General features: G+C 41.8%; 1 long non-coding RNA gene across 2 annotated transcripts; it reads right to left on the bottom strand.

Moving 5' to 3' along the window:
• Positions 1–168: 168 nt before the first annotated feature.
• Positions 169–14,015, bottom strand: LOC136291717 (uncharacterized). 2 transcript variants are annotated; one of them, XR_010721677.1, is made up of 3 exons: positions 13,835–14,015; positions 7,198–7,360; positions 169–2,410 (listed from the first exon to the last, which is right to left on the bottom strand). It is a non-coding gene; the product is annotated as an uncharacterized lncRNA (long non-coding RNA). The 2 variants fall into 2 exon arrangements; XR_010721676.1 differs by having other exon boundaries at positions 7,203–7,360.
• Positions 14,016–14,365: the final 350 nt, after the last annotated feature.

The following is a 14,365-nucleotide window of genomic DNA, read 5'->3' as shown; positions in this document are numbered from 1 at the left end:
GAGCATCCATGGCAGCGTGTTTCCCATTCTCCCTGGCTTGAGAAGGGGTCAGGACTCTTCCTGTGGCAGGACCGCTGGAGTTAGGGCAGCCAGGCTGCAAGGACAAGAAGGCAGCTTGAATAAAAGCACTGCTTGAGGCCATGGCTAACCTGGATTCTCCATGTGGATTTGTTTCCTTCCTTTGAGCATATGGGACAGATGTAGAAAAGTCCAGACCATATCTAAGCTTAATTCAATTTACTGCAAAGATCTAAAACATTAAAAATGAAAAATGTGCATATATTTTCAAAAGAGGGTGTGAAATATGCCTCTTGTCAGTGCATTTGTTTAGGGTGCTGCTGTGCAAAGTCATCCTGAATCCAGCTTCCTACTGCACTAACAATAAAAAAATCGAAGAGGGAAGTTCAGTGTTTGTACTTGTTCATTTTCACCGACTTAAGCAAAAAACTGCCAGTCATGTCAAATTAAATTATATGGTTTTGTATTTCCATTATATTTATATTACACTGTATTACTGTAGTTGAATTAGACTATTTTCCATGGGGTCTGGGCTGTGACTACTGAATTTAACTCACTTTACGCAAGAGCTACCCTTAATTAGACTTGAGCTGAGAGCAGAATTGCTTTGACTAACGCTGCAGACCACTACGGCAGCAGAATACCACAGGCTCTTAAATGACTTCAAAAGAGATATCCACTGTGTGAACAGCTGGAGCTGGATGGCCAGTTCCAGAAATCCTCCTCAGTGAGCACCTCGACCCTGGGGAGACAGCAGTCCTTGGTCAGGCCCCACCAATCCTCACAAACCAGCCTGGCTGCACTGTCTCCTTCCACAGCTCCTTCACAGAGCACTCATTCACCAGCTTTCAGGCTTCCTGTGGTAGGATTTCTGAGAGTACCTGCACTGTTCCTGGAAATGAGAATTGTTGGAGCTGTTGTTTCAGTGTCTGTGCCTCTTTCCTAAACTTGCAGCAACTCTTGATGCCTCCAGAGGCCAAGTTAACAGGTAAGGGCATCAAAAAGAACGTTGCCTTGATCAGAAATGTGTCATCAGTTCACTAACAACAAACAATTCCCTCATTCCATCATGAAAAATACATTGTTGTTCTCTGGCAGTTTATAATATTCAGAAGCAAGACTTATGTAGCAAAATACCCTCCAGCCAGTGTAATAGATATTCTGCAGGTATCAATAAAAAAATCTCCAAAAAATCATTTATTTTGAACTTCTGGACAGGAATGTTAGAAAGTAATTTAATTTTATTGCTATTTATTTAACCCTCCTGTTTTCCCAACTACCTGTGTCTCAGCTATCACATGCTTACTGACTTTACCAGTTTCTCTTTATTGTGGGACAAAACTTTAGAGGTAATTTAGCCAGTATGAATCAGAGGTGGGTTTTTTCCTTGTTTTTATGCCTTTTCCTTAAGGATGTTCTTGGGCTATTTTATTCAGCAAGAAAGCTCAAAACCCAGCAAATGACAGTGGGAGTTGTGGAAATTGCAAATGTTCATGCTGCTTTCCGTGCTAGCAATATCAGCATTGAAGCAACCATCCCTTTGCACAAGTATTTGTAACTCATTTTAAATTTTATCTTTTATACATACATACATACCTTTTTAAATTTTACCTTTTATACATCTTCAGAAAGGCAGAACCTTTTCCACATGTAGGTAAGGATCTGCACGAGCCACTGTTTATAGCCTAAGGAACACCAAATTTCCGATTATGTAAAGCTGTTTTGAAAAACAGGAACGGCATGAATGCTCAAGAATGATTGCTGATAATTCAGTGAAGAGAAAATTAATGTGAAAGAACTTGAATGAATCATTTAAAGCCTGTCTTTTTATCTTCTTTAATTTTTTTTTGGTCTGCTCATTCTTCATTGGCCACATATAAATTGCTATAAAAATGAACAATCTCTGATATAAATGTAAATCAGGAAGAAATTTCTTAACTTAATCAAACTAATGGATGACACAAGAGCTTCCTCATCTGTCTAGGTTTTGTCAAAAGCTGTGCTATCACAGCTCCTCACCTAAATTAGGGAGGTGCTTAGGTGCACGCTGCAAGTGTTCTCACTGCAGAGTAGTAAAGAGTAGTAAAGTAAAAAGTAGTAAAGAGCCAAACGCTGCAGTAGTAGGTAAATGCTAACACCAGTTAGAAGAGCTTGTTTTCTGAGGAAGACTGTAATTCCTTGGCAATTCCCAAAGCTGCTGATTAGCTGCAAAGCAGGCAGAACTTGCTGGCTGGGCTGTAGAGGCAGAGTTCTCTGGGAAGGTCTCCGTGGTCTGCAGCAGGAACTTCGTGCACAGCACACGGGCTGGCACAGCTGCCACGCTCGGCAGCAAAAATGGGTCTTGGCATTACTGATCAGCAGAAAGAAAGCTCTGGTGAATTCTGTGGCTGTTCTGTCACCAAAAGGAAAAAAAAAGAAAAAAAATAAGGGGAGTAGTATTCTGCTCCAATTAATTAAACAAACTGATATAAATTCTGCGCTTAAATCGCACTTTGCACATCCATAATCTCTGCACTACATTTTATGTATACTTTACCCTTGGGTAAAAATTTGTGAGCCTATAAATGCTTTCTCATATAATCTTGCTAAAGCATGCTCTTCCCTATAAATATTCATACCACTGCCAAAACATTTGCAAGCTTTCCCCAAAGGTGAAATATGTGTAATGTACTTTGCCTTCTGGGTATAAATATTATCCAATACATTTTGGTTAATATGAATACACTAATTATTCTTGTAACCCTTTTTAAAAGGGTCATCCTCATGATGTGAATTTTTTAAAAATGTAATTACAGTAATTGGATACTTAATCTAATTAAAATTGGCTTTATCTTTAATGGGAATTTTTCTAAAGAGGCAGAATGACAATTGACTTTCTGATAATCACTGTTTTCTTTCAGCTAGAGGATGCATTTAGTACAGTAGGAACCAGAGAACATGGCCTCTTTACCACATGCCAGCCACCTTTAGGGCCAGTTAAACTACAATTTTATCCATTACCAGGCAAAACTTCCACTTTACTTAGAAATAAAAGTTCTTCATGCTGAATTGATTTCATTGTGGCTCAGGTAGAGATAATTTAGGGAGTGTTTATGGTGCTGATTATGATGCAAGGCATGCCTTAGAGAAGATGTTGCACAGGGGAAAGTGCCAGCTTCCCAAAGCCTGGCTCTGTTCAAGTGTGTAGGCACAGTCATGTACAATGAGCTTCCCTGTCTTTGGAGGTGCACCTGGAAGGACCCCAGCACGCTTGGCATGTATGCAAATTCTCACTGACATCAGCAGAACTCCAGACAATTTGGATGATCTCCTGGGTTTATAATTCAGATCAACATTTCTAATGTGCTCTCTTAAAGGCACTTTCCATGCAGAGTAACAGGCAGGACTGCCACTGTTCAAAAGGGGAAAATTATTTTGAGTCCACACTGCATCTTTTACTGTGGGAAGCCAAGGAGAACAAGTCAGGAGTTGTATAGGAAGGAGTGGAGAAGCGGATTTATGTCACTGCCTTCAGATACCCGTGACATAAACATTTATGTCTGCTATAAAGCTGCTGCACCTTTCAGGGCCTTTGCTTTACTGGAAGCCAGGCAAGAGAGAAAGGCCTTCAAGGAAAATCAATCAACTGTTTTGTAGGCTCAACTTGCCAGTGGTGTGTTCTCATATGACTAAAGACAGACATACATTTCATAGAGGAATAAATCATCGTTTCGAAGAGGGATAATTGTCTACATCTACATAAGTATTTCCTAAAGAAAGATAAGGAAAAAGGATAGGTTACACAGAATGGGCCCAATCATGACCTAGTGCAAGGAGACACCACTGATTGTGATATAGTTGTATTTGACTGTTCTCAGTGCCAGCTGGGGGATGATCTGATTGCCAGAAGAGTCTTCGGGGTCTTGTCCCTTCAGCCTGGTCTGTGCCAAAGTGAGACCAAACCCCCTTGCGGGATGGCTGTGGCAGTTCTGACAGGAAATCTGTGTGCCCATGTCTCTGTAAATGCTCTCTGTGCCTCTCCCATGGGCCCAGGGGGAGTCACCTGAAGCTGATAGACCAGAAGCACCAGCATCACATTTTCCATAGGAAGCTTTTCTTTGTGCCCAGAGAGTTCCTGCTGAGCTCAGCCCTCTTGCAGCCCCCTTGGGCAGGCAATCAGCTAATGAACAAAGAGAGCAGGGTGGAACACTGTGCTACTTTTTGGGTCAGGGTGAATAAACGTGTGTCTGCTTCTGTTGAGCATGTGAGGAAGCAGTGGCTGCAGAGCTGCTGAAGGAAAAGAGCGTGGAGGTGATGCTGTGATTGAAACACTGTGTTTCAGCAACAACCTGTATGTAGAACACATGACAGCAAGGAGGCTTCTATGAGAGTCACTTATGTACTATGAAGGAACCATTAATTTTGTAGTGAAATTAGCACTGATTAAAAGAAACAGTTCAGTTATAGAACAGGTACCAGGAAAAACTGATGATAAAATGAGTGTCTAAGTTCAAAACAGCATCAGAAGTACCAAGGAAGCCTCAAGTTTTATCTAAGAACTGCAAATGGTCTCAAACTTTAGCTTGTGAAAAATGTTTGCCATGTGAAAAAACATTGATGCTGAAAACATTGAAAAGCATGTAATTTCCCATCAGTTTGTTTTATCAAAGTGGTATTTTTGTGCAAGCTGAACAATTGGATAAAGAAATAAGGATATTATGTGCTAGCTTTCATTAGGCTTGAAGATTCCAGGTTGAAATTGAACATGGAGGCAGTATTGAACTTTCCAGTGCACCTTTAGTGGCAAAACCCCAGTGCACTGGCAGGTAAGTGGTCCTGTACCTGAGACACACAGACATGGCAGTGTGGGGAGCTTCTGCTGCTATTACAGGAAGTGCATTTTTAGGCCTGGCAGTACTGCAGAAATGCTGTGGGAGGTGAAAAAAGTGGGCATTGTGGTGGCCAGCCATTTTTCCAGACCTGAAGAACCTTCTGGTTGGTGTTTTTGTTTTGAGGCCATTATTAGCTACTCAATACAAAAGAGCTGAGAGCACAGCTACTCACTAGAAAAATCTGAGTTCTTCAGAAATAAATTTTCAGAGTGCCATAGGAATTCCTGTCCCTATTTACAAGGCCGGTTCTGGCTACACTTGCAGTAGCTTGTGACTGAGGAATCTTGGCAGATGCCCATCTGAATACTTAGAAAAACAGAAGCAGCGTGGATTCCCAATCTGTCTTGGGTAAAATCTCTACACTGCTGATGTGGTCTCCAGATAGGTTTATTGTGAAACTAATCTCAAACACTGCTCTAAGCATGAGAGAAAAGTATTTCTGGCTAAAGGGAAGAGGTGTGTTCAGGGAGGGAAAAGTCTGTTGCCTCTCTTCTCTTTGCAGACATGCAAATGTTCCTCATCTATCAGTGGTGCAGCTGTAGGAAGAGACTGCCAAGTAACCAACTTGGCATGCACATATCCTACAAAACCACAGGAAAAGTTTTCTTGCCTAAAAGAAAACTGCTCTTGTCTAGGAGAAAGGTCTATGACAAAGTGCGATGTAAAAATCTTGCAGAGGAGATCAGGTGTTTCTAATAAAAGGAAGGCCAGACATGACTTTTGCTTTGACCATAGTCAAAAAAGTAGTTGCCACTTTCCAAAATCCTGCTATCCACAGGATTATTTCAAAGAGCAATTCAACTCTATGCACGGTGAGAAATGAGCAGGCTGGGCAATTGAGTGCTAGTGACTTCCTCTGCAGCAGCTTTGATACCTTACATGCATCACAGGCAGACAAAAAAAACAAAAAACAAAAAACAAACAACAACAACAAAAAAAACCCCAACAAAAACCCCAAAAACACACAAAAAAATAAAGCCCCAACCTGAATCCACAGGATTAGTGAAAGGCTGTGCAATTTTTGGGTGTTTCTGAGGTCAGCATCCCTGCAGCACATGGAGTGTGGTGGAAGCAGGAGTTGTGCAGCTGGAGCTGTGTGTGGCTGCCTGACCGAGCAGCCTACGTACCTGTATTCCAGCACTGTGGAGATGGGAATGGGCCCAGCTGAGTGTGGGTAATAAAACATGCATAGTTCACACACAGCTTCTGCCCAGCAGACAGACAGGAATTGGAAGTGAAATTTGAGTTAAAAAAAAAAAAAACAAACAACAACAAAAAACAAACAAACAAAACAAAACAAACAAAAAGAAAACCAACCAAAAAAACCCACCTGGTTTTGATTGAAAATATGAAAATATCCTGAATAAAAGGCATGGAAGCACATAAACTTTGAATAAAAAAACTAACCCAGCACCTAGAGACATGGGAAGCATGCTTGGAGATGGGGGAAATCTTTCAGCACAGCCAGGACCACTGCTTAGTAAGCTGGTAGGATGGTCAATGCTAATTATCACAGGGTGGCTCAGGAAAGGCCAAGAAAGCAGACAAAAATCTACAGTGCCATCTCCTTTCAGATGGAAGCTGCAGTAGAAACCTCTTCACTGCTAAAACCCTGTGGGCCGAAAGCAGCTGTTGCTGTGTAACTGAATGCTGGGGGCATTAAGTAAAGAATCCTGCAAAATTCCTTGGTGGGCAACCCATTTTGTGTTTAGGGTCATGCTTTGTAAAGAAACACCAAACTGCTGGACCACTTGGTCATTCCCACCATCTCCTTTTGATAGGAGTAGCCCACAACACTCCTACACACCACATCCATTCTTCTTTCTCAGCAAAATCCTCTGATAACAAAGAGAAGCCATCTCTACACCAAAACCGAGCATCTCAGCAACATCTAAAGCCTCAATTTTAAGAGATTGTTGGCTTTTGTACTTAGCCTCCCTCTTGCTCTTGAAAAGTTTCTTTCAAGGTGAAAAATTTGGACGCACAATTTCAATTTTTCCAGGAGATGGCAGTGCCACTACAGAAAATAGCTGAGTGGTTCAGCTGCTAAAGTAACTGTTCTGTAATTTGCCAGTTTAAAACTCATATGTAACAAGTTTTGATTTTTTTCCTTTTAAATAGATGATCAGATAATTATACTTCAATGACTGTCAAAAGCAATAATGATAGCACTCATTACAAGTTTAAAGTGTGTCTGAATTCCCAAGGGCTCACAACAAGCATTAATTCATCTAAATGGAAACAGGAGACATAATTGGGCAGTAACTCATTTCTATCACATATAGTATATGCTATAATTAATTTTCACCTCACGTTTTCACAGTGGATGTTGAACTGCCCTCCAAGCACCCATCTCCTCTGACTGGGGCAAGTGCAGGTGTTGCAGGAGTTGCAGCATCAGGCAAGTAGGCAGCAAACTCTGGATTCAATCCGAGGAAAAGCCACCGCACATCTGGCAGCACCTGGCAAATCTGAAGCATAAAGCAGGTGAATAAATGTATTGAAAATTAATAAGGAACAGAGCACTGCACCAGATGCAGTGGCATGCTAAGTACATTGCTAAATAGATTGCAATATGCTAACTAGATAGTCTAAAATATATTCTTGCTTTCCTGAACTCTGTGAGCTGATGCCTTTAATTTTCAGATTGAGCTTGATTTCTGATTATTTTTTGTCGCATCATATTTCGAGGATTTTGTATTATGATTACATGTGATTTACTAAAAATAACAGATCAATGAAAAGATGCCGAACTTACTGTGCTTCTCTTTCCATTCACTTATTATATTTTCAAAAGTCTTTCATTACAAAAAAAAAGGCCTCTATTCACACTAGAAAGGCTACCTACCAGTTCAGTGAGAAGAAGGCAAGCAAAGAGTTATTCTACACCCTGCTAACATATTCATATAAAACTCATCCAATTTTGTTAAGACCTTTTGTGGAGAATCAAAAGTTAGCTAAGATTGTATTGTAATTCCTCTTCCTGACCTGAAAGTCACACAGCTGGATTCAAGTAGGCCAGAAATACGTGCTTTATAGAAGCACCTTGTAGTTGGGGCTGTTTTTGAAGCTCTGAAAGTTTATGCTGCTGACCCTGCCCCCCGTACCAACGACCGAGTCTCCAGTAGGACCCCACGGCAGAAGACAATTTGTCACAACTGTCAAATAGCTGGCAGAAGGAAAGATCTGCCTTGTTTCATCCATGTCAGCCCCTGCCTTTCCCTTGTAACAGGGCAAGAGTTGCACACTGCTCATTAGACCCGAGAGATTCTGGTTCTGTGGGACACATCGAAATTTAAATACCCCAGAGGAAAATAATTTGCTGCTGGATCCAACACACCTTTTGAAGTCAGTGTAAAAATATTCATTAGCATCAACGAGATTCAGATTAGATCCTTGCTTCATAGTCAGCAGTAATATAACCTAATTGGCTGCTCAACATCGTATTTTTCAAATCATAGGAATTCGTGGAAAGCCATGTCAACAGCAGTCTCATTTGTTAGAGCAGCAGCAGCAGCACCTCCAAGCTTTTATACAGCCCTAGAGGCACAAATGTGCTCTCATTTGCACCCCTCCTAGGTGGTGCTGAACTAGGTCCCAAACTGTGTGGGAGCACCACTTCACTGGTGGGTGCTGGTAGAAAGGAGTGATAATTTGCAATAATGGACATAACTAAGATACAAGAAGGAAATGAAGGCATGGCATAGTAACATTTTATATGTGTAAATTTTAGTTCTCATTGTTAATGATGATGGTGAAGTAACTGTAATGGTATTTTGCATTACATACATGATAAAAACATCAGGAAATTAATGTACATTGCAGCTAATCCCTCCCTTATTTATCCCTTTTAATTTACTGCTTAATCTTCACAAAGAAACCCCCCACATAAATAAGGTATTTAAATAATAATTTTTCAAATATAACATTCCACTTATTAAACTGTGCATCAGATGAGTAGGACAGGGTGACACTAAGAGCTGATGTCCTATGGCTGATAACTCTCATGTGAGGGAAAAGGAAATTATCACTCCTGATTTCTCACTAAGCAGTGCTCCCACCAGCCTCATGAAGATCATGGCATGACTCTGCACTGGTGGGTTAAGAGGATGGCTGGGAAGGGCTTGAAAACTGCACTTGGGTAGAGTCACCTTGATTTATATTCACTCAGGATTGAATTCAGAGCTTGAATGAGATGTTGTCATTTAGTACAATGCCAACACAGGTGTCACAGACTGTGTTATTCGAGGTGTTATTCTGCAAAATGAGCACCCAACAGGCCAGGTCACTGTGGAGTGTGGAGCACCAAAAACAGCAAAAAGAGCACAGCAGGTTCCTGTCACATATGAGAAACAGCCAAGTGTCAGGGGTAGAACATTTCTCATGCACACACCTGACAGCATGCAAATGTCTGTAAAACTCCAACCAGACCCTGGAAGAGCACCCACCCCAAAAAAACCTGATGGAGCTGGAAGCAAACTGTATGAATAAGACTTGATAGCATGTTCATAGTCATCTGTTGTCACCAAGGTAGTTTTCAGAACTATACCTTTGAAGGCATGCGCCCCTCCCACACAAAGCTTAAGTGCAACTTGCCCTGGGATGTGATTCAATGCCATCCTTCTCATGCAAGAAATGCGTGTGCAGCCCAGCTGCAGTACATCCACCCCTCTGCAGCCCCAGGTGGGGTTAGTCACCAAAGGACAGGCAGATCAAGGAGCAGAACATTAACCAGGGTCTCAGGGGACTTGTTATTTCTGGGACAGTTACTCTCCATGTGTCTCTACTGAAGTCATTCAACCACTCTTGTCTTTCATTTCTGCTTGGTTGGAATCTTCAAATTGCTACCAGGACTTCAGCTGTAGTCCCCATTTTAAATGTTTAAACTCAGTTGAAGCCTCTGGGCACACCACTATTGCTGCTATTGAGAGATGGTTCCCACAAGTGAGGAAAAGAAGAATGCCACGAGTATGGCTTGTTTTAGAAAGTCCCATTCTCAGAAACTGAAGGGACAGCCTCAGAGAGAGGCACTGGGGCTGCAATAGCACCAGGGATGAAAGAAGATTCAAGGGCTTGGCAGAGAGGGTAGAAGTGATAGCTTGTGATTTTCAGTGATTGGCTGAGAAAACATTCAAGTTTAAATAATCTCTGGATATGCAGCTGTAGGGACAGTTAATGCAGAGTTCCTACAGAGAGATTAAAAATCTCTCAAGAGATCTTGCAAGATTAAATAAAATTAGCCCAAAGGCCCAAATTCTGTCTGCAAATCAGGCATCATCCACTGAAATGAAAAAGCCCCTGAAGAACACAAGATCAGCCTAGCCACATGAGCTGACAGTCCCCCCATGTGTCTCTCTGCCTGGCCCCCCACCAGCATCTCTTGCCTGTCGTCCCTGCTCCCTCCAGCTCTGCCCCCAGCCACTCTCACAGCCCACTCTGAAGCTCATGGCTCTGCTCACACATGCAGTTACACATTGACAAGTGCCTGGGGAAAAGGCGCTTGGTTGATCCCACGTGGACCAAGGCTGGATGTGCCTGATACAACTGCCATTGAAAACCTGGAAGGCCAGGCACCTGTCTTTGGGGTAGGGATGGCAGTGTGGGACTGTTTGGCTGCTACTGTTGGCTCACACAGCAGTGACAAATGATGACAGCATGAAAAAATATAAGGAAAAAAATTAAAGAAAGTGAAAAAAATCCCAGAGTTATTAATGGGTATGAGCTGACGGTACAGGTTTTCCTTACTTTCCCCCATTACATCCTCAGGCTGTGCAGCAGACTCTCACATTGTGCCACAGCCTGTGACACAACTATGGCACTGAGGCTCTTCTGATGGCAGACAGATCTTGGGTGGAACTGCTGCTGAACTGGGGGCAGGAGATCTGCGAACCACAGCTTTGCAGCGTGTCCAGCTCATCTAATACAGCAGCCAAAATTTTTATGCCAGTCATTACTGCTTGCATTTGGCAAACCCCGGCATTGCCAAGTACCTGCACCTGCAAATAATTCCCTGGGAGTTGCTGATGCAGCTTGGAGCTCTGCTGGTCCATTAACTCTGGGAGATGTTTATTATGAAGCAAGAACTTATTCAACCAAATCTCACAACAGAATAGAAAGCATAAGAAAAATATTAGGTCAGCACTTGGTAAAAAAGGTGAAGAATATGCTGTTTACCAGGGTAGGTCTCAGTGCTGTATAATGCATTGCAGGAGGGGACCTGACTGCACAGCTACAAGGCGCTGATTTAAGCAGACTTTTCCTCTCTGGTCTATAAGGATACTTCTGTGGGAGTTGCTCACCTGTGCTTCAGTCATTGGGAATGCAAAGCTAGGTCTCTTAAACCTTCCCAGAACCTGGTGGGATTTAGGGTAAGAAGTGCTGTGTGTTTGAGGACATTCAGGCGCCTCTGGCTGGCTGGCAGGCTGGTTGGGGTGTGGGATGCTGTGCCAGGCACACATCCATCCTGCTGCCCTGGCACACAGTCCAAGATGTGGTGCAGCTTCTCCAGGAGTGAATCCATCCACATCCATCTTCAGTAAGGGACAGTTTATAGATCGAAGCAGGGGATAATGGGAGGACGGTATTTTAAATCAGAGTAGTTAATTGCACCTAAGGATTCCTACCATCCTCTTAGTTTCCTAATTGCTAATATACTTAACACTGATTTTATCAATAGTCCATGATATATAAAATTACTTCATATCAGCTCATTAGTTAATTAATTTTAGGAAGGACACACACATCAAAGCCAAATATAGACTGAGGACCCAAGCTTCTCCTTGAGCACAAGGAGCAGCTCTAGTGCAGTTGTGCCAATTCCCACCACTCTGTGTGGTTTTCTAGGTACTTATTCACAGCAATGTAATTTTGCAAAGGACAGGTAAGGAGATGAGGCCAACATGCCAGAACCAGCCTGTCATCTCACTTTTTGAGGCTTTACCTTTAGGGACAAAGAAGTTCCTGGGTAAACCACAGCTCAGAGCTGCAGCAGCAGATCAATGACTACAAGAAAGTACAGAATTAAATTTTATATATATATATATATATATATGTACCATTTTTTGAACTTCCTCCAAATAGCTGAATGAGTATGCTAACAGCTGGGATATAAAGTTAATTTTGCTATGAAAGTATCTCACTAAACCAACAGAGAAAAATATTAGTTATAATTAGACAAGCATTCTAAACTGTGTTCAGTGACTGCCTTCTCTATGGCTGGTTTTGATGAGAGTGAAATACCATATCTTTTTCCTACCTTACACAGGAACTGGGTGAACTTAATGTTTCTGATTACCCAGCCCAACAAACAAAGTCATTTCAAGCCACCACATTCTACTTCTAAAATAAGTCTAGAAAGGGACAGGCAGCCATTAAACTGATGTGCAACAACCCTCTAAGTGATGGTCTGTCCATAACCTGGAGGTCATCCCATTCATTTATGAGCAAGGACAGATAGGACTGTTCAGTAATTTGTGGGGGTTTGCCTTTTTCTTTCCTGGTCAAAGTGGAGCAGGAAATGGAGGAAGGTTCCTTCTCCAATGAAGAGTTTTTATCACACAGCAATCTTCTCTTTGATTGTCCAGAAAGTTAAAATTTAATTCTCTATTATTAACGTCATTGACAGAGCAAAACGATCACACTTTCTTCCCAACACTGGCAAATGAGTAGTTTCGGTTTCCTCATCTAGGATGTTCCCCTTTTATGGAGACCCCTCTGCCCAGCCCACTCTCAGTCTTCTTCCCTTCAGCTTCTGCATGTGATATACATGCATATAAAGCCAACTAAAGTGAACAATATGAATTTTAGATTTGCAGCTTTCAATTCATTATTTACAGAGAAACCCAAACTCCAGTGTTTGCTTCGTGCTGATTATCCTTCTGGGGATTAAAAACAAAAATGTGTTGATTTTTCTTTTACCCTAATTTCCCCATTGCTTCTGTGCAGACAGTCTATATACCCCCTTACATGATTTTTTTCTTCCTGTTGGAGACCAAAGTGAGGACTTCTTGCAGCCACAGACTCTTTATGAGTGACTTGTTTGTCCCATTTCTCACCCCAGCCTACAGCTACCCCTCTGGTTTCATGTGCCGATTTATTCCTAAAGACTGTATTTTCCATTAGGGGAGAAGAAGGGAGGGAGTACCAAACAAACTCCAGTGGCTGCATTCAAAGTGTAATGCTTCTTATCACAAATAATTTAAAAAATGCAAGAACCCCAATTTGCAGCTAGGAGGCCCACTTGAGGGATCAGTTAAAATTTACTCCTTTATACGCATGCCAACTTTGACTTCAAAAAGACTTTATTCCCAAGGATAAACAACCCAATATTTGTGTAATATAATTAAGTGAAGGCATCTTTAAATGTCATACCAGCTTGTGCCATGCTTTAAATTGTTATGCATCAACAGAATTTAACGAGATGGCCAAGGATCCTGCTTCCTGCGTGAATGCGATAAGCCACAAATACTGTATAGCTCTTTAATAGATTGCCAAAATAAAGCATTTTGTATGCAAATTATTCATGGAGTGGCAAAGCTAATATAGTGCCAAAATTACGCCCACTGGTCCCCTGCAATTAGTAGTTAAGTTGAAGTATCTTCAAACTGCAGAATTTCTTTCAGTGTCTCCCAATACTTGAAACATCTTTTCATTTATGAAAATAGGAAATAACGGCTTTTATTTTCTTTTTAAGGTTTAGGGTATGTGTGCTATAGCACAGAAGTGGCAAGAGGGATCTAATCAGAATAATTGCACATAGGCTACCCAGGAAATAAATATGAAAGTCCAGTGACTTGCAAGAAAGTTGAAGGAGAAAGGAAAAATTTGATTTCCCCCTCCCCAGCCCATACCCCTGAAATAAAGTCTGTGAGCACTGTGAAGTGTGTCTCAAAAAGCTAAGTGGAAAAAAAACACAGCAAGACTGAGGAGAAATTACAAGCACTTACCAACAGCTGGGAACAGATTTTGGTGTGCCCCCAGGTACAGCACCTTCCCGTCTCCTCCTGGAATATCCCTGTTCAAAAAAAACACCCACATTCTCCTGGCAGCACCAGGAGAAAACTTCCTTGGGGTGCACCAGGCACAAGAGCTGCCACCATGAAAGGCCCACACCTGTAAACCATTTAAGCTATAGCTTCACTGGCAAGAAATCACCTGAAATGTTCTTTTCCAATAGATTCAGGGATAAGCCATCCATAACCAGGAGTTTCTAGTTTCAGGTTAAGTACACAAATAACCAACAGCCACATCACCTGGGAAATACTTGCAAAACTCTCAATTTTTCTGTGAAGTAATAATGCTCTGGCTATAATATTTGTTACAGGAATCCTTTGTCAGAAACAGAAAGAAAGAATTTCCCAGTCCCCACATTTCCAGTGAAAAACCTCTTTCCCTCTTTTTCTGCGCTCTGTGACAAACATAGGTCTGGTGGGGGACCCATGGCAAGGGGGGAAAGCAGCATTGCTCCTTGGTGGACA

Source organism: Chamaea fasciata, unplaced genomic scaffold (genome assembly GCF_029207755.1).
Source record: "Chamaea fasciata isolate MVZ Bird 193981 ecotype frontalis unplaced genomic scaffold, bChaFas1.0.hap1 SCAF_7, whole genome shotgun sequence".
Taxonomy (NCBI): Eukaryota; Metazoa; Chordata; class Aves; order Passeriformes; family Sylviidae; genus Chamaea; species Chamaea fasciata.
This window is presented reverse-complemented; position numbering and strand designations above follow the sequence as displayed.